Below are 24,824 nucleotides of genomic sequence, written 5' to 3' on the forward strand. Positions count from 1 at the left end.
AGAGCGTACAGGTACTGAAACTGGCTTAAAGTATGTCGTTGCCACCACCATCGCCGCCACATAACCGCCTTAAATTGCGTCAATAAACTTGAATTAATGGATGAGATTTCAAAGACACACAGCCATCTAAGTAAGTCTAACCACACACTCAAACACACACAACCTGTTACGATAGATCGCAAATCAGCAAAAAACCAAAAACAACAAAAATAAGAAACGAAAAAACGCTACAGAAACGAAACACCGACTGGCAAGGAACGACAATGTCGTTAGGCGTTAATTTCTAACAACTTCTTAACATTAACCCAAAACAAGAAATGTCTAAAACAAGATGAAGTATTTTTTGTTGCTTTTGTTGTGTTTTGAGATTCAAAAACGTTAAGATAGATGGTGATGATCGTCATCTTCATCATCATCATGACTCGTCGTTGTTGTTGAGGCTAAGACTGCTCTTGAACATGTTCCACAGCGAACATCTGCCGGAGAGAAAAATAAACACAAACACAAGAGACATGAAATAGAAACAAAATAAGCCGCCTCGGAAAGTAAATTCCATTAAGGAATTTCAGCCAAGCCAACAATGGAGGCTTCAAATAATTGAGTGGGCTGCAAACCAAATACTCAAAGTCATCCAACCTCAGCCCTCGATGATGATCATCAATAATATTTTCTTGCTTCTAAGCCATATTCGACCTTTAAGAGAGCATCAAACATTTTGCTTAGAGCCAACATTTCTATGTTAACTTAACATTACCACTACCTAGACACCACACACCAACTCCACTGTTAGCCACTCTCCCAGGCTGTTAACGGTTTGATGGCAACCAAACGGTTGGTTGTTACCAACATTGCTGGCCAACGTTCAGTTTGTTTTTAGCGCTCGTGCGGTACGGTTGGATTTTCTGGAAAGCAAAATCTTTGATGGTTTTCTTTCCAACTAACACTAGTGTCTTAAGATCAAACACCATTTGCTTGAAAAAAGAAAAAAAAAATAATATAACAGAAAATTTGAGACGGATCTCGAATTTGTGAAACTAAAAGAAATAATACAAAGGAATTTTAACTACTAAAATAAAGTTGCATGAAATCTTACTAATATTGTGTGTGAGCTTAAACAAAAAAATATATTTTTGCAAGAAAAAAATAAATTTTCTTTCCAAGTGAAAGTTTGCTTAGGCAAACAATCAACAAGTTGGAAGTTAGTACAGCGAAATATTGAATAAATATTTATTTATTTAATTTTGTATCTCCATTTTTTTAGTTGAAAAGAAAAAAAAATTAACAGCAACAGAAAAATATTTCAATTCATAAAGTGGCAGATAAGTGATAAAATTTTCTCAAGAATAAAAGAAGAAGTATAAAGTGTTTGTTTGTGAACCCACCAGCCAAAAAGAAACACACGCCCAAGAAACGGCCGAGCAAAAGAATTTTTGTGGATTTTTTTCTTGTCTCCGTTGTTGGTATCTAGGCTGCTGTTCAAGCTGGCAAAAAAAGCATGTACTAATTTTGGATTATTTTCGTTAACAAAAAATGGTGAGCTATATTTTGTGAAATTTTTTAAAAATACAAGAAAAGGCTGGAATTAGTTTATAATTTCTGGAAAAATAAGGAAAAAAGCCTAAAATATATAATTGAAATGAAGAACCCACCAAAAAAGGACGATTAAAGGTGCTTTAAAAAAATAAATAAAAAAGGCATAACCAAAATTATTTTATAAACTTTTTAAATATATATTTTTGATGTGCTTCGACATTAAAATATCAAGAGTACCATCGGAAAAATAATAAAACAATAATTTTTAAATGGCAAAAATATATAATTAAAATAGATGAACCAAAAAGGACTTTAATGGAAGTGCTATTAAAAAATTAAAATTCATTTAAAATATTATTTTGGAAACTTTTAAAAGAAACTGTCAAAAGAAAAATTAAAAATATATATTTTTGATGTGCTTTAAAATGAAAAAACCAAGAGTATTTTCTAAAAATAAAAAAACAGTAATTTTTTAATGCCTAAAATATATAATTGGAAACAGAAGCACCAATCAAAGGAGGACCTACATGGAAGTTCTTTTAGGAAATCCAAAAAAAAAAAATAATTAATTAAATTTCATATATAATTTGACTTGGAAACTTTTTTATGTGGACATTGCCAAAAGGAAATCTGAAATTATTCATTTTTGATGTGCTTTGCATAAGAAAAAAATTTTAAATAAAAATTCCAAGAGTGTCATTTTCAAATCGGTGCCATTTTTTAAATATCATAAAAAGGGTGAAATTAGTTTTTAAACAAAAAAATAATAATGATAATAACATAAATATAAAATGCAAAGACTCGATTGGCAAAATACACAGTGTTATCTGGACAAATGCAATCGAGGATAGTACAATATATTATTGTTAGTAAATCATATGAAGTTTTTTATACAAAAATAAAATATATAATATTTTAAGGAAAAAAATATAATACTCAGAGCATATAAACACTGAGGCACTCAGTAAAAATTGTATTGAAAAAAATTATTTTTTTTTAAAACTAAAGAAGGTTTCATTTTTTTTTTTTTTTGCAACCTCGTAACCTAAAATAACATTTTGTCTAATTTTCATTTGGGATTGTCTTTATCTAAAAATTTCCAAAAAAGAGTCACCAAAAGTCATTCTGATTTCTAGCGGATATCTCTATTGACATTAAAAAATGTGTTTCAATCCGGGATTTTATCAGTGAAAAATTCCTGAAATCCTCAAAAAGCTAAAAAATTAATTTTGATTTTTTTCTCAAATCACAAGTAGACATGATCAAGTATCAACAAAACTTTTGTCAAAAACTTAAAAAAACTGTTTAAATTTTTGAATGGATTTAACTTTAACTTAAATCTCCCAGAAATGCAGACGCCAAAAACTTCAATGTTGTATAGACAAAAATCTTGAAAAATAGTGGAATATTTATCAAAATTGAAAAAAATCGATGTATAAGTTTTTGAACATATACATTTTAAAGCATATTTTTTACAGAAAAAACACCTTATTAGTGAACTTTGCCTAAAATCTTCAATAAGCCAAATTTGAATAAATTGATGTTTTCAAAGCTAAAGAAGGCTCAAGATTCTTGTTAAAAAAAAATATTTCAGTTTCTTATTGAATTTTTATTGATTACAAATCACCTAAGATACCGCTTTCCAAAAATCCATATTTCTCCGGACAATTAGCTAAGCTTGTGAAAATTATTTAACAAGAAATATCAGTTAAATGTGCATTTGGCTTTGGACATATAAAGAAAGAAAATACCTTATTGTTATTTAGGCTTAAAAAGAAAATGTTTTTTTTTTTCAAACCTGACGGAGAATCTTTTTTTTTTTTTTTTGATAAAATTGTTTTTATATCCAAAAATCCATATTTCTCCGGATAAATAGCTTCAGAATTAATAAAAATAATTTGATCAAAAAGATCTGTACTTTGGCTTTGGACATATTAAGATGAAGTCATATTTTTATAAAAAATACCTTATCTTAATCCAGGCTTAAGGAAAATAAATGTATGTAAATGTAAACCATTTTTTTTTCTTCTTGAGAAAATTGTGCTCAAAACCAAAAGAATATTTTTTTTAATTTTACAGGGGCATTTCTTAAACTATTAGTCTGGATTCATATTTGAGGAAAATGGCTATCAATCCCTCAATAAACAAAACGTATTCCAAAGAAACAAACTTCGTATTTAAAAAAGCGAATTGACAAAAAATTAAATATTTACAAAATACTTTTCATTTCATACAGCTCAGAAATACCTCAGCCAAAATTTTATCAAGATCGGTTCAGATTTTGATATAGCTTCCTTTCTATATAGTTATCCGAATATTCATCTTCATTCTGAAAATGAATCTTATTTCCAATAAAAAGAGTGACCAATTCTGAAATATTGAATTTCAGTTATAAACAAATCATCTGGCAAAATAAAAAAAAAATATCCTCGTAAATAAATATTTATAAAAATTAAGAATTTGTCGAGCATTTTTGAATAAAATTCCAAACCTAGCCAGTACCTACAAAATCCTTTTACTAGATTTCTAAACCGTTATTTAGAAATAAATTTAAGCTGAAATATCGACTCACCTATTCCGGATCTTGAATTTTAGCTCCAAGCTACTTAAAATATAAAAAATAAAAACATATCTTGGTAAATTGCGAAACATAAATATATTAAAAATATATCGAAATTGAAAATCAAAATGGTTTCAAGTCGCAGGACCATTGAAATTATTTGTAATTGTATTTGTAATATTCAAAAATTTTTATAAAATGAAATAGGGAGAGAGAAAAGGCACATGGTTATATAATGGCCTTTTTAAAAAAAAATTGAATTGAATTGAAACTTAACCGAATTTTAATAAATTTAAAAATTCCAATATACCACAAAAACAGGAAGTACGTGTTGCGATAAATACAGGATGAGATAAGAAAACTTCAACAAAGGCAAACTCCATAATTTTTACATTTTTTTTAAATTCATTGAATGAAAGCAAAAAATGTCACATTTTAGGATAAGTTTAGATTTGTTCGAATTGAACGAATGGTACGAATTATGGCCTTCAAACGGCCAATGAAAACGTCACACGCTGCCCGAATGTTGCTCTGCGTAATTTGGTAAGTTCTTGAACTTTTCGGAATTTCAATGGCTTACCCCGAACTTATTTTTCAATATTTGCCAAATGGAATATTGCGATACGTTCAGCTCACGAGCCATATTTCGGCCACTGCGACGTTAGTTTCGATCAAGTCGCTTCTTTACTTTTCGAACCATTTCTGCTGATGTTGCTGTTTTTTTCCGTCCACTTCCTTGACGTCGGGCTACGGGCTAAATGATGGAGTGCTCTAACGATAGCCACTTGTGGTATTCCAGCCAAATATAAATAAATCACTCTATCACGCTTGAATTCCATCACCAATAACTTTTTTTCTGGAAAATTCTCGCCAAAATGCTTTTGTACGCTTGTAAACAATGTAATGAGATGTCACTGGAATACCTTTAACAGCTGTAGGACGAGTGGCTTAGAAATGACAGAAGTCTGGAGTTAATTGCAGTTTTTTCATATCACACTGTATATCTTCATTTTTGTTGACAAAAAAATTGGGGCTACTATCGGACACTGAATTATTATTAAAATTTTATTTATTTTTCTGTTTTTTTTTTCTTTCCATCTTTTGTATATATTTTTTTTTCCACTTGAACCCCCAAAATGTTATCAAAATGCATTTCTGTATACGCCCCTGGCCAATTGAGTTGTAGATTGCGACTTGTGAGTTTAGGGTTCAAACATATTATCCCCAGCTTCTATTCCACATCACGTTTTACAAATTCTAAAAATAATAAAATTTCAAATATAAGTTTCGCGAATTCCATATCCCATTGTAATTTAAAAATTATATTTCAAACAATCTTAATAATGATAATGAATAAGTATTATATTGGCAAAATATGCATTTGAATATTTAAAAATCAAAAACAAAAATAATTTTCTAACAATATTTGAAAAGACAGGTTTCTGAATTTCACAAAAAAGTGAAATGTTTTTCAGTTACTGTAAAGCTAAAAAAAAAAGCTCATCCTCAAACACGTTTTATTGGATTTTTTTCAATTCATTCAAATAAAAAAAATGTAGAGATTAATTCTATTGCCTTAACCCAGTAAGTGAATGTAAATGTGCTTATCACATTGAATATGAATGCTATATATAGACAGCTTATTATTTTGATTTTTTTTTTCAAAAACTTACTAAAAGCAGCTTTAAATAAATTATAATATTTTATATGTGATTATGATGATATTGAAATAAATTAAATAGAATCTTCATTAATTAGTTATAAATTTAATTACAAATCTCTTTTATATGAGATGTACTTCTTTCCCTTGTATGTGTGTGGGACTTAGAGATAACAACCACAATTATAATTGTTGTACAAATCAGCTGTATAAGGCTGCGAAAAAAAATTCCAAATTCAAAATCCCACTATTAAATCTGTCAGTGACCCATTACTTGCTTATTATTACCCAATCCCCAACATCAGACAATAACCTTTGATGGGATTTTTTTTTATTAGTTTCTAACTTGCTCTCTCCCAAAACTCCAATGCACTTGCTGTGAAAAAATGGCATTAATTAGTTTAAGCTTTCCCATCCTCATCATAATCAATGTTATGTGAAAAAAACAAACGCCACGAAACTTAAGCTTAACAATAACGTCATACAAACAAACGCTTGATAGCAAACAGAATTTTTATTAATTCAAGATGAGTAGCTGCAGCTACAATAAGCTGGTGCCACAATTACGACAAGGGCATTTGTTTTATGATGTCAGCAATATAAACAAATTGTAAATCTGGATAGCTTTGTGAGAGATCTTGATTTTTTTAGAAATAAAAATAAACATCAATCAATTGCAAAAATGGGGTTTGGGATGCAAATAAATATATTTTCATGAAAAAAATGGGATTTAGAATGCGAAGCAGATGCCGCAAAATGATGCAAATTATCGAAATGCCTGACAGTTTGTGACATTGTCACGTACTGGGTGGTGCCAGGGAGAACAATAATTTAAAAAAAACCAAGTAAAGTTTCGAAATATTTAAACTAAAAAATAAATAAAAATTACCAAAAAAAAAATAATTCCACTGTCCGAGAGCTCTTGTAACAATAATAATAATAATAATAATAATAATAATAATAATAATAATAATAATAATAATAATAATAATAATAATAATAATAATAATAATAATAATAATAATAATAATAATAATATAATAATAATAATAATAATAATAATAATAATAAAATAATAATAATAATAATAATAATAATAATAATAATAATAATAATAATAATAATAATAATAATAATAATAATAATAATAATAATAATAATAATAATAATAATAATAATAGTAATAATAATAATAATAATAATAATAATAATAATAATAATAATAATTTGTAGTTACCAATATTTTATTAATTTATTTTAAAATATTTTATCCAAATAACAAATATTATCTCCTGAGTACATTTCATTCTCCTGCTGATCATCTTAGCCAAAGACAAATTAATTCCTCCTACACTTTATCAAATAACAACAATTTCACCCCCTTTCGCGTTTGTGGCTTAAGTCTTTTGTTTTGCAATCACATACCAAACGATTACAAATAGTAACAAGTATTTCTCTATTTTTTTTTTTCGTTTTCATATTCATAACTCTTTTTTTCCTCTTCGTTTAACAAGCAACCCCCACACACACAAAAATGAAGATACCACTAAAATAAAAATGAATGAAACTGAAAATATATTTTTTTTACTTAAAATCTCCAGTAAAAAATTACAAAAAAACGAGAGGAAAAAAACACAAAAAACTCATTATCATCCTCAAAATAACAAAAAAAAAAAAAAAAACAGATATTACCCTAATAGACTCAAGTGAAAGTTTTGCACCTTTGGCTAACAGAAAACCAAACAAAAATATAGTTGTACGAAAAAATAAACGAAATAACAATGAAAAGGCAAAAAAGGCACTTGGCAATTTATTAGCTGTTTTATTTACCTCAAATCTTTGCTTTGCTATTTGAAGCGGCGGTAAATAATTACACAAACAATAGGCAAATTGCCGAGAGCATAAGAAAAAACGAAGATGTTAAAATGGAGGGCCTCTTTGAAGAGGCAAATATGATTTTGGAACTATAAGAAGGAAATGAGAGAGAATTGCAATTTCGAACATCAATGATTTGAAATAAATGATGGAATTAAACGTATAGTGAACGAAACAATGGGTAGCATGTTCGAAATATTTTTGTTATTTAAATAATTTTTTTTCATAAATTTTTAATTTTTATTTTTTTTAATTCATCGGAAATCCGAAATTATCTTCGAAAATCGAATTATATGGACCGTACTATCCATTCTATCAATGCACGGTTCAAATAATTCGATTTTCGAAGATTATTTCGTACAGATGTTGGCCGCTATTGCTCCTCAAATGTTCCATCCGGTCAGTCCGATTTAGGCATACTCGTTCTAACATTTCGACCGATATCTTACGAAACAATGCTTCATTGTTGTCTTCAAATGCGTCATATGAACGGCGCTTAGGTTCGACTGTATAGACACGACACTCGGGCCTAACTTTATAGACATAAGCTTTAACATAGCCCCACAAAAAATAGTCTGAAGACGTTTAAACTCAAGATCTAGGCGGCCAATTAATCAGTTCGAAAGTGAAATAGAATATTCATCGAACTCTTCTCTCAATAAATACATTGTTACGCATGCTGTGTGACATGTGGCACCGTTTTCTTGAAGTCACAGGTCATGCAAGCCAAACTCTTTCACTCTAAGCAAAAAACAAGTTGAATATCACCTAACGGTAGCCCATTTTACATTTTGGAAATATATTCCATTTGATATCCCTTGGAATTAATGCATAGTGCCTGGGTATGGTGCCTTTAGCAAGATTACTGGAAAAAGTCCAGGGAATATTTTTGGCAGAACAAATTAACCCTCAGACGAGCCATTATAAGGCACTTTAGGTCCCTTCTCTCAAAAAATTAAAAACTCCATTATCGTTCCCAACAGAATATACTACATCTACCGGAAATCGATAAAAAAAATCGGCTTAAAATCACACTCCACCTAATTTTATGCAAGCTAGTTACATAGCACATCATTTTAGGGGTACGGCGTCAATGGCAAACATATTCTACGTAAAATTTTACTGTAAGTCTTAGAATAGAATATACAACGAAATATTATACTTTTCATGAAAAGTTCATCAGAAATGTCTATGTCTGAGATGCCAATTTTTAATTTTCAAAACTGAGTCAAAATCTCCCAGAAAACACAATTTTTTTGGGGATTGTGATCCAAATCAAATTTCAATACGAGTCTCCGAACAAAAGAAATTTTGTAACAAATTATTAATTATTGGTGTATAGCTTTGCACTGTGGAATTTATTTAAAATATATATTTAATACAGGTCCCACATGATTTTATCCTTGGCATTTCGATAGAATTTTTGATGACAAAAAAAATATTCCTTAATATTCCTTTGTATAGTCCTCACGATTTTCAGTATTTTTGAAGTCTCCGGTTAAATTTTCAATGGAATCAACTGTAATAGGATATTTTGGATTCTCATAAGATAGAATTTTCTCCTCGCAAAAAAATCTATATGACTCGCTATATCTCCACAGCGAGTGATAAGTCCTTTAATTATAGCATCTCACCTGTAGGCCAAAAATCATTCCTACAAATTTTGGATAATAGCTTTGAACCGATATTGTTGACGAAAACGATTGAAAGGAACTAAAAAAAACATTTTTATATGACTCGCTTTTAAAGTACCTCTAGATAAGGTCGTTTCAATAAGTAGTAGAAAACATCCCCGCAAAAAATAGTCAATTTTGGCCCCACATCTTTCAGCTGAATGGACTACTTTTCACTATTTTTACAGATTTTGATATGTACACAAGCCCAAAATGTTTATATTCGCTTTTCGGTTTATCTTATTGGAGATCCTCTTTAATTTTTTCCCCCACACACCAAAAAATAGTGCAAGAAATACAAAAAATTAATATGCAAATATTTTCATATAAAACAAAGTATACATTATTGCTACACATATTTGCCAACGAATTAAAAAAATGATGCAAAAACCTTACTGGCATTGAACACTCTTTTATTTTCTTCTTCTTTTATTATTTATTAGCCAAACGTTTGTTTTGCCAGCAATACCTTTTTCTATCTTTCTTTGCATTCATTTGGATTTTATTTCTATAAAAGAAAAGTGTGTCAGGAGTTCATGTGTGTGTTTTGTTTTTGAAGAAAGCAAGCCATAGGCAGCATAGGCTGGGTGTTTACTTTTCCACTCTTTTTCAAAGTCTTCAAAAGTGGCTTGAATACATTTAAACCACACTTTTAGCAAAGAAAGGTAATAACGTATGTTTGGGGGTCCACGGGATAAAATATTTATCAATCCTTGTAAAATGTGTAAATATTTCTGGATGAAAACTATTGTGTGGGGGCTTACCTGACTATTTTGGTAAAAATTCCTCTTAATTCTAAAAAAATCAACTTTGAGTGTCGTCAATTTTTCCCTACTAGAGAGAGAGAGAGAGAGAGATTCTGGGTAGGTTAGGTTAAAGAACGCGCAGTTGAGATGACTGCTCTACTCAGAGACCTGGTGGAATATTGCAATGGTCTGGAGCCCAACAGAGCTCGGTGGACCTTCTGGCTTTTTCAAAGCTTCTCTATACTCCAAAACTCCCATAGATTTAATGGTAAATGCATTTGACGCCTTCAGTCACCGAAGCGTTAACTTCACTTTAATCGCAAAGATGTCTATATGGAATACGATAAAATCATTGCTAAGTTTGTAGGATTTTCTAATATTAAGGCAATCGCAGAAGACCAAAGCACCCGTTCTACATTCCTTCATAGATCCGTCAGTACAGACAAAAAGGTAGCTTGTTTCGAGCCCAAACATCCCTGTTAAGTATGTGTATGTCAAGTGCTGAAGTTCAACTGTCTTGATATGCTATCACTGGTTTTGACTTTGCCACCCGACCGAAGAGGCAAATGGCACCTGTACCACATTCCTTCATAGATCCGTCAGTACAGCTATCACTGGTTTTGACTTTGCCACCCGACCTAGGATGGCAGAGTATCCAAAGGATTGGCTACGCCATTGTTTAAATTCTCTGAGTCGTAGGGCACACATAATTCTCTGTTTCTCAATGTAGAGACTAAATGGTTTTAAGCGAAGTAGGGTATCTAGTGAGGTCTGAGGTGTGCTCCTAAATGTAAAAAGGGCAAGTCTAATCACTTCCCAAATGAATTTATTTACTCAAATTCCAAAATGAAATTCAGTGACTTACGAGTTGGTATAAAACTCGGAAACCTCCATTAAACTTACCAAAAATTCAAGGAATACTTAAGGGGGGGTAGAAATAATGGTATAACACAAAGGTTAAATATTCAAAATATTTTACTGATATAATATCTTTAGTTTTTGACTTAATCATGAAATTAATCTTGGTATTTGTAAAGTCCTAAATTTCAATATACCCAATTATTAAAAGACAAATTTGATGTACGACATAAAGAGAAAAATCGGTACTGAATGTACTCCTTGTCTGTTATTAATTTCCATTGTAGTTTTCAATACTTGCTACCATTGAATGTCTTAAAACTTATCCCATTTTTCGACATCTCCTTTAATATGTACACCCATTTCATGTTGAGGAAAAAATTTTGTAGAGATCTTGTAACCCATTTTAAGAACACATGTCTTGTTTTACGCAAAACATGATTAAGTCAATTTCTGTTTTTGGTTTAGAACGCAAAATGATTCATGGCTCTTGTTCAAGGTCTATGAATATTTTGCAAAATATTTTTCAAGAAGTTCAAAAGCAACATGTGCTCGGGTAACACCCAACCTGGTCTAACCATAAAAAGTTGCATTCTCAATAAAACTAGAAGAACCAAAAATGTTAAAATAAAAATAATTTTAAAAATCCAAGTTAACATTGAATTTGGTAGACGAGAAAAAAACCGCCCACTTGTCAACACTTCATGTGTTTGAAGGTGTTGCTAACACATGTGCTAGCGTTTACTGATTTTCCATATTGAAATTAAAATAAAACAAACCCGATTAAAAGTTGATCTCATCACACAAAAGAAGAGAAATAAAATCAATTTTGGTTTTGAAGACTATGCAAGAGAATCTTTTTTTTTTTTTTTTTTTTTTTTTTTTTTTGAGACAACTGAACATGATTTTTATGAAATCAACTAAATTTGGTATGCAGTGGGCGTGATAAATGTTAAACCACCACCATCATCAGCAATTGCCAAAGCAGCATAAACAACAACACCAACAAAAGTAATAATATTGTGTATGACAAAAACAACAAAGAATTTATTTCTTTGAGTTTCAATTTTTTTGTTGGCTTTTTTTGAAATTATTGAAAAATTAATTTTTTCGGTTTGGTAGGCCTTTAGAAGATAACGGGTAGGCGTTTATTATGTATATGTAGATGGTCTCATTGTGATGACTAAATCGTATATGTATGTCTGCGTGTATATGTGCGCTGGGCTTTGGTTTACATTTATTCCTTTGGAACAATTTGATGGTCACTTTCACCCAAAATGGTTGCAAAAATTGTCAATTCCAAGAAGTACGTCAAACGAAAGTAGGCTAGGGAAGGTAAAGGTAAAAGTCAGTTTAGAGGTCTTCTATATATACAATGCCTTACAAAGAGAGAGAGAGAGAGAGAGAGAGACCCTTCAAATATATAGTCCCTTCCAGAACGTTCCAAAGGTCTTTCGACGCCTTGTATTGATAAAATTTCTTCTAAAGAGAGGAAGAAGGAGCGAAGTCCTTCCAATATAAAGAATGCCTTCCGAAAATAGTCGGTGATAAAATTCTCTCAAAGTCGTTCAATAACAAATTGTGTGCCTTCAAAATATCAATAATTGATCGTGCCATTATAGTCACCCCGTAAAGAGATATTGAACATTTTACAAGTGGCCAAAATGCCCAGTTTCAGAAAAAAATCGAAAACATATCAGCTAACACCAAGTAGAAGACACATTTCGGAGATTTTGGGAAGGAAAAGGTTAAAGGAGCTCTAAATTAGTTTGTTTTTAATTTTTTGCTAACTATTGTTGATGTTTCAAAGGACCCTATAGTGACTCCAACATAACCGTTAAATTAGAATTCTAATTTAAGTCAGATCAAAAGGGCTTTCTAAAGGAAGAAGGGAAATTCAGAGATGATCTTCGAAAGATAAAAAGTCTCCAAGACGTCTAATACCAAATGGAAGAAATATTTCGGAGCTTTTCTGAATGAAAGATTCCAACATTATCGTTAAATTGGAAATAGTAGTTTAAGTGAGATCTAGAGGTCCTCTTAAAGAGGAAGGAATTTCAGAGAGACTCGAAAGGTAAAAATTTTTCCAGACGTCTAATACCAAATTGAAGTCATATTTCGGAGGTTTTCGGAAGGAAAGATTTAATGGCGTCTCTAAGTTCAATTTTTCTAATTTTTTACCAACTACTTTGGATATGTTAAAGGTCCTCATAGCACTCATAGTGATACCAACATCATTGTTAAATTAATTATTATCATTTAAGCGAGGTCTAGAGATCTAAGTCTAGAGAAGATAAAGACCCCCTCAAAGACTCAAAGATAAATGGACCCCCAAAAGGTTCGGAGATTTTCGGAAGGAAATTAGAATTTTCTAATTTTTTACCAACTATTTTGCACCTCTTAAAGAGCCTTATATTCCCTTATGGGTGAGGTCTAGAGGTCTTCTAAAAGAATGAGAATTTTTATTGAAGGTAAGACGTCCTCCAGGCATCTACCATATATATATATAGAAGGCCTTCTAATGAGTAAAGTCTTTCACATATTCAAACCCTTCCAGAGGCCTCTCATCTGTGGGTTAAAGATGTGTGAAAGAGATGAAGAGTGACATAAGCCCTTCCAAACATAGACTACACTTCAACGATCTTTCACTGAAGAAAGGTCTTATATCGGAAGGAAGGAGGTAATAGCCTTTCTGACTCCGTTTTATCCAACTTTTTTGATATATATTTTTAGTTCTCATTTTTTAATTGGTTTTTAATTTTTTTTTTTTTTGGAAATCCTACCAATTCAATTTGAACCGATACAGTTGGTCGAAAAAAACTTGACTACGAATAAGTCATAAAATATTTTTTGTACTGTGTTTCCTTTTTTTAGAAATTTCATTGTAATAGGGCGCAAAAGAGGGATGGACATTAGACTCATATTTGGGAGGGCATACAGATAATACTTTATTTTTGCTTGCTTGGCTCCTAGTTGAATTTCGAGACATTCTTGAGACATCTCCAAATTTCACTTTCATTTTGAACTCATCCATAATGCTGGCAAAGCAGCCTTATTTTTGACTGAAAACATTTCTTGTAAAATCACGTAGGTAGTCTCTGTCCAAGTTAACTGACAATTCCTTTCGTTCTCCCTTTTAGATAACAAATTATTTCACACACACACAAAAATTTAACTTAACACAAAGAACCAAGATGTAAACTTTCACTTGACCAGCAACCCATTTAAGCCCACACAAAAAAGGCTTCTGCAACATCTTTTTTACGAAGGTTGTATATTAATTGCGTTTATTTTTTTTTTGTCTACAGAAAATTTTAGGTTGGATTTTTTTATTTCTGGATTCAATTTACACGTCAGTTTGTTTTTGTGTGGAGACATACTTAGTTGAACCCACACAAAAAATTTTTGTAATTAATTATGGATTTTATGGTTGAGAAAACTCTAGAGCATCCTACGCGGAAATATATTTGGGAATTTCACAACGTGTCGTCTTCATTTTTGATGAACAAGACAAAGCCTATTACTAATAACTCCTACTCAAAAGTAGGAGGCAAACGAAAAAAACAAAGACCCTTCCAGAAAAAAAGTGTTTCACCTGTCTTCTAAACACGAGGTAGGTCGTATTACTCTGGGATACATTTACTTATCAAAATTCGAATATTTATGGGAATTTTAACACTTGAGTTGTAGAGTGTTATCAAAAAATGTTTTTAATTTTTAAAACATATTTTGCCTCTTCCATAGGCTTTTCAAATGCTAAAGTTATATAGTCGTGTGGTACAGAAAAAAATCCTGAAATGAAATATTCCATAATTAAAAGACCCTCCCAGGGGTCTTCAATAAATAGGAACATTCTAATTTAAACATGTATTCTGTGACTAATTGACCTATTGAAGGACTCCTATAATTATAACACCATATTAGGGATGTATGAAGAGTGATGTTCCTCTAAATCCAGAATGCATCGAAATACTACTTCTTTGACATATTTTTTGTATACTTCACATGGAATAGTATTTTTTGTTAGTTTTCCCCTATCAAAGGGCTTTGGAAAGTACTTTTATGTACGCCCCTGTGCTTCACAGTGTTTTTTTTTTTTATTATCAAACATCTTTTAAGGTATTGTTAGATTAAGAGCAGTTAAAAGGTCTTCGAAAGGTAAGACGTCTTCGATATATTGCTGGCCTTCTAAAGAGAGAAAAGTCCTTCAAAAGAGGGACTCGTCTCAGAAGCCATCTTAAGCCAAATGTCTTAAAGACATCTTCAATAGACTAAACACCTGCTGTAGAGAAAAAATGATAGAGAAATTCCTCCAAAGATAAAATGCCTTTTAGAGGACTCCCAAAGATAAAATGCTTTCCAGTGATATTCCCAAGGTAGAATTTTGCAGAAGCCTGCAATTAATAACAAGTTGTTCGAAGATATTTATACTCATAATGCCTTATAAGGGTCTACTATAAATATATGATTTTTTTACTATCCGATAACTGTCTTCTATCGATATAATTTCCTATAACAAAGTTCAAGAAATAACTGACCTTCTTGACCTCCTCATTTATAGGCCTATATTTAAGACCTTATGGAAAACTGTTATAAATATAAGGTTTCAAACATTTGTCAAGGCCTTAACGGGGTCTTCCATATTTACAAATTCTACAGACCAGGATTGTTCTGCCAAAAGTGTATACAACTTTTAATGTTTTTTTTTTTCTAATCTGTCAAATAAATGAGTTGATTATTTAAACTGTCGTTTTGCTCCTGAACTATTTTGTGTCATATAAAAAAATGACGCCTGTGATGCCAAGTTTGTGTCTTAAGTCTTTTGTTTTGTTTGTAAAAGCTCTCATTTCTTTTGAATATTTGAATAAAACACATTGCCTTCAATTTTTTTCAGAATCTTTTTATCCTGTAGGGGCTATGTTGGTTTATCTCTTTCCTTGCAGAGTTTTGGAAACTAATCAAGTTAGACTTTTGAAAGATGCACTGGTTTCAAAGACATCCTCTATATATCAAAAATTCTCCAACATCTTTATAAGGCATTCCCAGTGCCTTCTTTTTATTAAAAGGTCTTTTGCAGAAGGTTTGAACATTTCTCAAACACATTAATAATCCAACAAACGAATGTTAGCTAACATCCGACACAAAAAGGCAAAACTATTTAACATTAAGACTGTCATTTTGTGCCCGAAACTTCTAATCATTTGAAAATCTTTAAACATTTTATAACGACTGCAAAAAAATAAAATTGTTTATCCTTAATGGCAATTCAATGTTTGTGTCTTGAATCTTTCGTATTGATGAAAGATCTGTTTGTTTAAAATAATCAGATGCCTTCTACATCCTCTTCCACGCTTTTGCACCATAAAAGAGGGGTTCTTTTGCCAAAAAGAAAAAATGTTTCTGTCTTAAAACAATCAAGTTTCTGTCTTAAGTCTTTCGTTTTGCCTTGAGACAAACCCTAAAAAAATATCGAAATTTTGAAAAAAGATTAACAACCAAATGTCACATTTCCCAGAATTTGGGTTTTCATGCATAATTCCATTTGTTGCTTTATTCCCCCCATATAAACAGGGGGACCCTAAATCCTTTTTATTTTGCATTTCTTTGAACTGCTTTGTGACTTCCCCCAAAAACTACAAAATCATGCAATGTGTTTTTATGGCTGCCATTCGCCGAGGTTCTGTTTTAGGAACATTTAGGCAGTCACTGGCTGGAATTGGAAAACATATTACGTCATTGCCTTGAAATCTTCTTTTGATATTGATAGGCAGCATCCATTCGCTGGCTGGCAAAAAAAAAAACATAACATAACCAGTAAAATTACTGATTATTTAATTTGTGGCTTTTCAACGAACAGCCCAAAACCTTGAAACACAAACCACAAAGTTGTCAATTCCGATTGTATTTATTTGCCCCAAAAAAAAGATAAAAAATTGAAAATAAAAGCGAAAGTATCAAACATAAGGACCAGTTTCACTCTTGTCTTTTGTATTGTGTCTGTGTTTTTGAGTCTCTTTTTCTCCGAGTTTTTGGTGATTGCCAAAAAATCCAACAATTTTTCACTCTTGAGACCAACAGAGGTTCGGTGTCACATTTGCCATGGTTTTTGTTAAGATTTTGGCCAAATTCATGATATTTAAACGGTCAAAAATTTATTGCAAAAAAAAAACACACACACACACCACCAAAATGCTATGGCGAAGAGCAAGTGGGCTGCCAAGTCACCAAAAAATGATACCAAAAGACAAGACACACACACACAAAAGAGTTTGTCTGAATTTCATATGAAATGATGTCATGCTGCTGAACAAGCCGGTCTTTTTAAGATTCGGAAAACACACATACACACAAATACACTGTAATAATAACAGGCCGCTCCAAAAGACTTGTTGCTTGACTACCATTATGAAGATGGTTGAGCTGAGCTGGGTTGGCTGGCTGGCTGTTGGGTGATCGGTGGTGATCTTTGATTTGATGTTATAATAATGATGATGATGATGGTGCTGGTGTTGGTGGTGGACGTGAATGTGAACGTTCAATTCAGTTCACTTGAGTTGGCAAATGTGTTTTATTTTTTGTTATTTCTTTGCTTCCTTTCCAAAGTAAAGGTTTTCGTTTTCAATTTGAAAGAAAACAAAATGTATCTAAATTATGCTGGTAGTACGTGTGCTGTATGCTAGTTATTTCAACGATTCCTACTCTGCAATCTTCCATTTACCTGTTGCAGCCAAACGAAAAAAAAAACACCGAACACTGGGCAAATCCACAACACGAATCCAGCTGTGGGAACAAAGGAACAGAAAAAAACTCCCGGAGTTTCAGTAGAAAGGGAAACATGTTTCTAATTCTGATAACCAAAGAACAAACAACTAAAATCCATTACTTTAATATTTGGACCCTTGCAAGGCATTTAATTTTTGAACAAAAATAAAAATATTTGCATTTTAGAAAGGGTTAGGAAACCTTTTAATTTTTTAACTAACAATGAAAAAAATATATAAGTCGGAGTATCTGATACAAAAATGTATAACCCTTCTTCTCAATTTAATTTTGTATTTTTTAAGAAAGACTTAAGCCACAAACTTGATATTTAAATTGCTATCATAAATCCATAATAGAAATATCCAAAACTTCTCAAGCTTAAAATCTAGCCAATTTTGTATTATTTTGAGAAAGACTTAAGCCACAAACTTGATATTTAGAATTTTCAAAAAAAAAAATATTAATAATTCTGTCTTGGATTTACTTAGCTTATTTATTTTGAAAAGTTGTCTTACCGGTTCTCTGTCTCTCTGTCGCCCTCTCTCGACCTCTCACGACATTATAGATTTAATTTACTTGCCATTAAAATCCTCTTAACAATACAAATCTAAATTAGATACATTTTTGTATGTGCATGTGTATGTGCTGCAAATTATTGACTGAATGACTGACTGTCTGTAACACGTATAATGTGTGCAGTCATTGAAGGTCGTTTGAGTTCAGTCTTTATAAACGATTTGAAATGAACAAGAAAACAAATTGATTGTTTTTTTTCTGTTTCTTCTACCGCATTTTTATTATTTTTTGTACGATGCAAGATGTTAACATTTTTCGGCAAAAAAATATCAAATTTCAATAGCATTTTGTATGGCAACATCCAGGTTCATTGACTTCTTGGCAAGGAAGCTGGGTATGAATTTCGTTGCTGGATTGTTATTTTTTCAATTTTTTGTAAAATGTTGCCCAGAAAAAATCTTGAAAATTTAAGACACTGAACTTGAAAATATTGAAGGATAAAGCACATAGTGGTAATCATATGCTACGTATTTTTATGTCGGATGTAATGACTCATCGCTCTTCTTCTTGCATCAATGAAATTTCAGGATTTCAAAAACAAATACAAGGCATATTTCTTGTACATATAATATACACTCTGAAGATTCTCTATAGATAGACAAAAATAAATGTAAATTATGTAATACTTTCTTACTTTCTCTGTGGGTGTAGAATACTCTTCTGAAATGGGGCTTTCCATATAACTTCAACAGACATTTCAGAGTCATTTTCTAAATATTTCAGAAGACTTCTAACCGTCTTAGATTTTTTATATGTCGTGCCTAATAATATCTAATAACGTATATAATCCTACATAGAGGTATCCTTGATGATAACCTTGTTTTTAAATTTCAGGGGGTAAAAGTTGAATACAGGATAATCATCTAATAGATAGTAGATACTCCATAGGTCCCCATGGCAAGCAAACAATGTAAACCGTTCAACTTTGGACTTCATGCAGACCTTCTATTTTCTGACAGTCCTTCATAGCTTCCCAGATGTATTTTTAGATCTTCCAAGTGACTTCCAAATACCTTAAAAAAGTTTTTGTACAAGACGTCCCTACGAATAATAGAATTGTAATCTTGCTATGGTATTTCAGAATTTAAGACAGATTCTTTAAACATATACTAGATGGGCTACAGGTTTCCTATTGACAGAAAAAAGGGAGACCTTTAATATCTGACCACAAATAGACCTTCTATTTACGGAAGACCTCCAGCTTTTTGTCTATGGATGGAAAATCTTCTGAAAGTCTTCTGTAAATAAAAGACTTTCTAGATGCCTGTTTTAGACTTCTCACGGATGTTCTGAAAGATCTTCCTGACGCCTTCTGGTAGTCCTTTAAAGAAATAAGACTTCCTACATGTCCTTATAAAAATCTGGAATGCTATGGAATTTTAGGAATTTTAAGACAAATTTCTTCTTTAAGTCAAATATATTCTGAAAGGTCTCTGTAGTTAGAAGACCCTCTAGTAAGATCTTCCCGAAAACTTTCAACTGTCTCTTAAAAAATAAGTTTTTTATAATTTGAAGTTGAAGTTTAAGTTTAACATAGAGGACATTAGTACAACCATTGCACAATTGACCCACATCCAATTTTTCTGTTCAAAAAGGTTTCAAGGTCTACAAAGGTAAGCCCAAGAAACCAACAGCAACCTCAATATCAACTTTCAGAATTTCAGCTCTATTCCTAAAGTCTAAAATGACTAAAGACTAAAAAGTCTGTTCATTGTAAACAACAACATTGATCGAAACTTAGTGCCATTTAGTACTTTTCGGACATCGATAGTGCGCATTTGCACCTCAATATCAAACTTGTGGATTCCAAACCTTTTCTTTCTCCCAATACCAAAGTTAGTACCGTTTTTGTACAAATATAGGACGTATTTCCAAACCACCATCAAATCTCAAACACAGATACCAACAAAGGCCTAGTATCAAATTTCGGGATAACAGCCAATACAAAATGTTACTTAGTACTTTTTGTGCAATTGTAGTACACATTTCCAATATCAAATTACAAAAATATTTAAATACGCAATGTTTGACGAATATTCGAGATTCTCTTCGCTTTTTGTAAGAACTACGTCGATTCAAAATGTCAACCCTTTGAAGGTACTAAATTTTTAATCCAACCTATGTCTCTTAAAAATACACATACAGAGACTTTTGGCCCTATCAAGTTATATATACCATCTATAGACATACATCTGAAGGTATGACGTCCATGTGTCTGAGAGGACTTTCCACGTCCGTCTACAATCAAATTTGGTTTCCCCGTTAAAAATGTTGGCATACATACATAATGACCACATCTCCGAATACACACTCTATGTACTGATTTTTTTTTTTTTTTTTTTTTTTTTGGTGTCAGAAAATAATCAAATCCCTCTCTCTCTCTTTCGCTTGTCCAACTATCACTTTAAGCTTTAATATGCATAACCAATTGGTTTTTTATTGTCTTATAAAATAGACCCTGTGAATTTTCTGTTCGCACTGGGAATGGGGATAAAGGAAAGTCATTACATTGAACATGTTTCATGCAAAATATGTTGCTCTTTCGTTTTGTTGATGTTATTTGTTTGCTTTTATTGATGGTTTTTTGTTTTCTTTGTTGTTGTTGTTCGAATGAAAAGAGAAATCTTTCCTTTTACTTGATGTTCATTTTTTGTTGTTGTCTTCTTGTTTTGTTTCACTTGATCGGTAATCACTTGAATGTCTTGACTTTTGAGCATAAGAAACTAGAATCACGAATAAAATGTTAACAAATGCCAAAAAAAAAAAACAGAAATACTTCAATGCTAAATCAGTTATATGGTCATTGAAATGAAACAAAAAAAAAAAAAACACACTCACAAAACAAAATCTGCAAATGTTGAGCTTCCTTTATTGTTGTGAAGCGTTGCTGATGCTGATTATTTGAAATTTAGAATTGATTGCTTTGCTACATGCAGACCATTAAGATCAAATGAGAATTGAATAGAGGTAAGAAGGCGGTGCGGGAGGGGATAGGGTGCCAAATTAAATAATTGATGTGAAATATACACGAATTTCATTGTGCTGCTTGAATGGTTAATAATCACTAACAAAAAAAAAACACAAAAGAAAAAAGTGAGCATTAAAATAAGTAATTATAGAAATTATCGTTAGGGTGAAGGTAATTAGATAAGGGGGGTGGGAGAAGAAATCCAGAAACAAACTGCACCACAAAAAATATGATTTATATCAATTAAATAATCAATTCATATCCCCCAAATACATTGTTGCCCAGCTTCTTTCAAATCCGGTACAAGTTACCTTAAAAGGTATCTCTTTCTTAAGCACAGCTTTCCCACGCATGACCAATTTTTTCTCGACTCTCGGCAATTAGCCAACTCCATATTTATATAAAAATTAATAATTAAAATTTAATTTCTAGTTATTATTCTAAACTCCCACAATTAATGCTGACAAAATACATGGCGAATTTGTTGTGTCACAAACGAAAGACTTAAGACACAAACTTCGGAGTGAGAGAAGGAAAAAAACTGGTAACGACAACATTTGGCTTAGACACTGGACAACTTCAAACATATTTAGCAAAAATGACTCATTGCATTTGAAACTAAAGCTAAATCAGAGCTCACAGCAAAGACCGCAGACCAATAGCAAAAGAAACTAGTTTTAAAATTTGTTTTAATTGTTACTTTGCTTAAATGGTGCTGACTTCAAAAAAGACATTGTTAGCAAAACGTTTCCGAGTACCCTACACAAGGTAAGGACAGACAGAACAATAAATGTGAAAAAGTGGTAGATATAACAGGTTTCTTAATGAAAACTTACTGAGATCCATTAAAAGAAGAGCTATGATAATTGTTATTACTAGGACCCTGTAGAAGGTCTTCCATCTATAAACAAATACCTGGGATACAATGTATTAATATGGAGGTACCAAAAGAGGTAATTTTGTAGCCCCTTGAAATTATTAGTTATGCAGTATGCATATCTAAGGGGTCCTGTCGGTCATGGAATGTGAAAAAGTGGTAGATGTAATGAGTCTCATAATAAAGAATTACTGAGGAAGGAATGCCCATTAAAAGAAGAGCTATGGAAATTGTTATTATTAGAACCCTGTAGAAGGTCTTCCATCTATAATCAAATACCTGGGATATAAAGTGCCAATGGCGAAAAACCCAAAAAGGTAATTTTGTAGCCCCTTGAAATTATTGGTTATGCAGCATGCATGTTTAAGGGATCCTGTCGGAAGTTATCACGGACCTCTAGGACCAAAAGACAAAAAATCTATATTTTTTCAAACTTCATGAATCATAGATTTTTTAAGGAAATATTTTCAGTGACGATCAGTTAAAGGACTTCGGTTCAAGAAACGTGCATTTTTAAGAATATTTTTCAAGGATCATCAGTTCAATAAATGTGGATTTTTTAAGGACATCAGTCTACGAAACGCGGAGTTTTAAAGAATATATTTTCAAGGACCCTCAGTCCAAGAAAAGTGGATTTTTAAAGAATGTTTTTTTTTCAAGGACTATCGGTGTAAGAAACATGGATTTTTAAAGAATATTTTTTTCTTCAAGGACTATCGGTGTAAGAAACATGGATTTTTAAGAAAGTAGCTTCAAGGACCCTCAGTCTAAGAAACGTAAATTTTTAAAGAATATTTTTTAAGGACCATCAATCTAAGAAACGTGAATTTGTAAATAATATTTCTTTAAGGACCATCAGCCGAAGGTGGAACCTGGATTTTTAAAAAATATTTCTTGAATGACCTTCAGTCTAAGAAAAGCCGATTTTTTAAGAATATTTTTTTAAAGACCATCATGCTAAGAAACTTGGATTTTTAAAGAATATGTCTTCAAGGACCATCAGTCGAAGGAACGTAGATTTTTAAAAAAATATTTCTTGAAGGACCTTCAGTCTAAGAAAAACCGATTTTTAAGAATATTTTTGTAAAGACCATCATTCTAAGAAACTTGGATTTTTAAAGAATATGTCTTCAACAACCATCAGTCTAAGCAACCTGGATTTTTAAAGAATAATTGGACCTTGGAACTTCAGTCCAAAAAACGTGGATTTTCTTTCTTCAAGGACCATTAGTCCCCGAAACGTATTTTTAAGTATATTTTCTTATGGACCATCAGTCCAAAATCGTGTTTTTTTAAGAATATTTCTTCAAGGACCATCACTCCAAGAAATGCCGATTCAAAAAAAAAAATATTTTTTTAAGAACCATCGGATTGAGAAATTTAGATTTGTAACAATCTTTTTTATATAACGATAAGCCCAAGAAACGTGGATTTTGAAGGAATATTTTTTCTAGAATCATAGGTCCAAGAAAAGTGGGGTTTTTAAAAATATTTTTGAGGGCAATCACTACAAAAACCATGGATCATTAAAAAAATATTTTTTCAATTATCATCAGTCCAAGACAAATTGATTTTAAAGGAATATTTAAAAAAAATATATATTTAAGAATATTTTCTAAAGGACCACAAGGAAATTTATTTTTAAGAATATTTTCCAATAACCATCAAACCGAGAATTATAATTTCATTTCATCTGAGTTGTTGAACCGAGGCATTTGGCCCAATTTTTATCCAAAATAGTCAAATAATGACCCAATTGTTTTAGTTTTGAACTTCTCCTATATCAAATCACATTTTATAGTTCAGAAATATATTTTCTCAATTGCCAAGAAAACATTTGAAACAAAGTCTCAATTTTCAAGAAAATCCAGATGAAATTCACAGACATTTAATTGGCCCCCAACTCAACTAATTCACATTCTGTGGCATAGTCCAAGAAATTCACAAAATCTAAGTATCGACAATTTGAAATTGTTTCTTTCCAAGACCAACCAAAAAACCAACTAAACTCGGTGCTAAAATGGCCACAATGTAAGCTAAGCCAAAAGCCTGTTGGCCAAAGAAGAAACTGGCCAATTAACGGTTGTTTACAATAAACTAACAAGAAACAAATGCATTTAGTGGTAGCAGAGACAGCAGTAGCAGCAGCCACAAAAACATAAAACGTGAGACAGTCTGGTATTGAAGACAGAAAAATAAACCCCACAGATATGGTTGGAGCTGCCAACAGCAATAGTTTTAACAAAAATACTTTCAAAATACTCTTGAGCATGATTTGAAAGATTTATCTTTTGTGTGCTTGTTTTTTTTTTCCTCATTTTGTGGCCAAACAAAAAACGGTTGTTGGCTACTTGGCTACTCAAGTTTGGTGGTGGTGGACCACGAATCAAGGCAACAAAGTTGGCAAACGACCGAAACCAAAAAAAATTGAGTGCAAATATTACAATGATATTGTTCGCCCACCAAACACCCAGTAACAAATGGGCAAAATAAAACAGCCCAAAGTAAAATAGAAATAAATTGTTAAACCATAACAAAAGGTGGTGGCAATAACGAGGGTAGGCAGGCAGGCAATTGGCAAATAAATTACTTCCTTGAAATCATAATTTAAGATTTTTAGTTTTTTGCAGATTTAAAAATTAAGGTATTTTAAAAAATATTAAATGATTTTAAATTCCGTTTAGAAATATATTTTTTCCAAAATATTCCAAATTACCCACCTCCAAATTATATCAT

General features: G+C 31.5%; 1 protein-coding gene across 1 annotated transcript in view; it reads left to right on the top strand.

Annotated features, from left to right (window-relative positions):
• The first annotated feature begins 330 nt into the window (after positions 1-330).
• Positions 331-24,824, top strand: part of LOC101893139 (uncharacterized) — a 223,558-nt gene continuing 199,064 nt past the window's right edge. The window contains 2 exon segments of the mRNA XM_059131727.1: positions 331-1,100; positions 1,262-1,533. The gene's annotated coding sequence lies outside the window, so the exon portion shown is untranslated.

This window comes from Musca domestica, unplaced genomic scaffold, assembly GCF_030504385.1.
Source record: "Musca domestica strain aabys unplaced genomic scaffold, Musca_domestica.polishedcontigs.V.1.1 11, whole genome shotgun sequence".
NCBI classification, from domain to species: Eukaryota; Metazoa; Arthropoda; class Insecta; order Diptera; family Muscidae; genus Musca; species Musca domestica.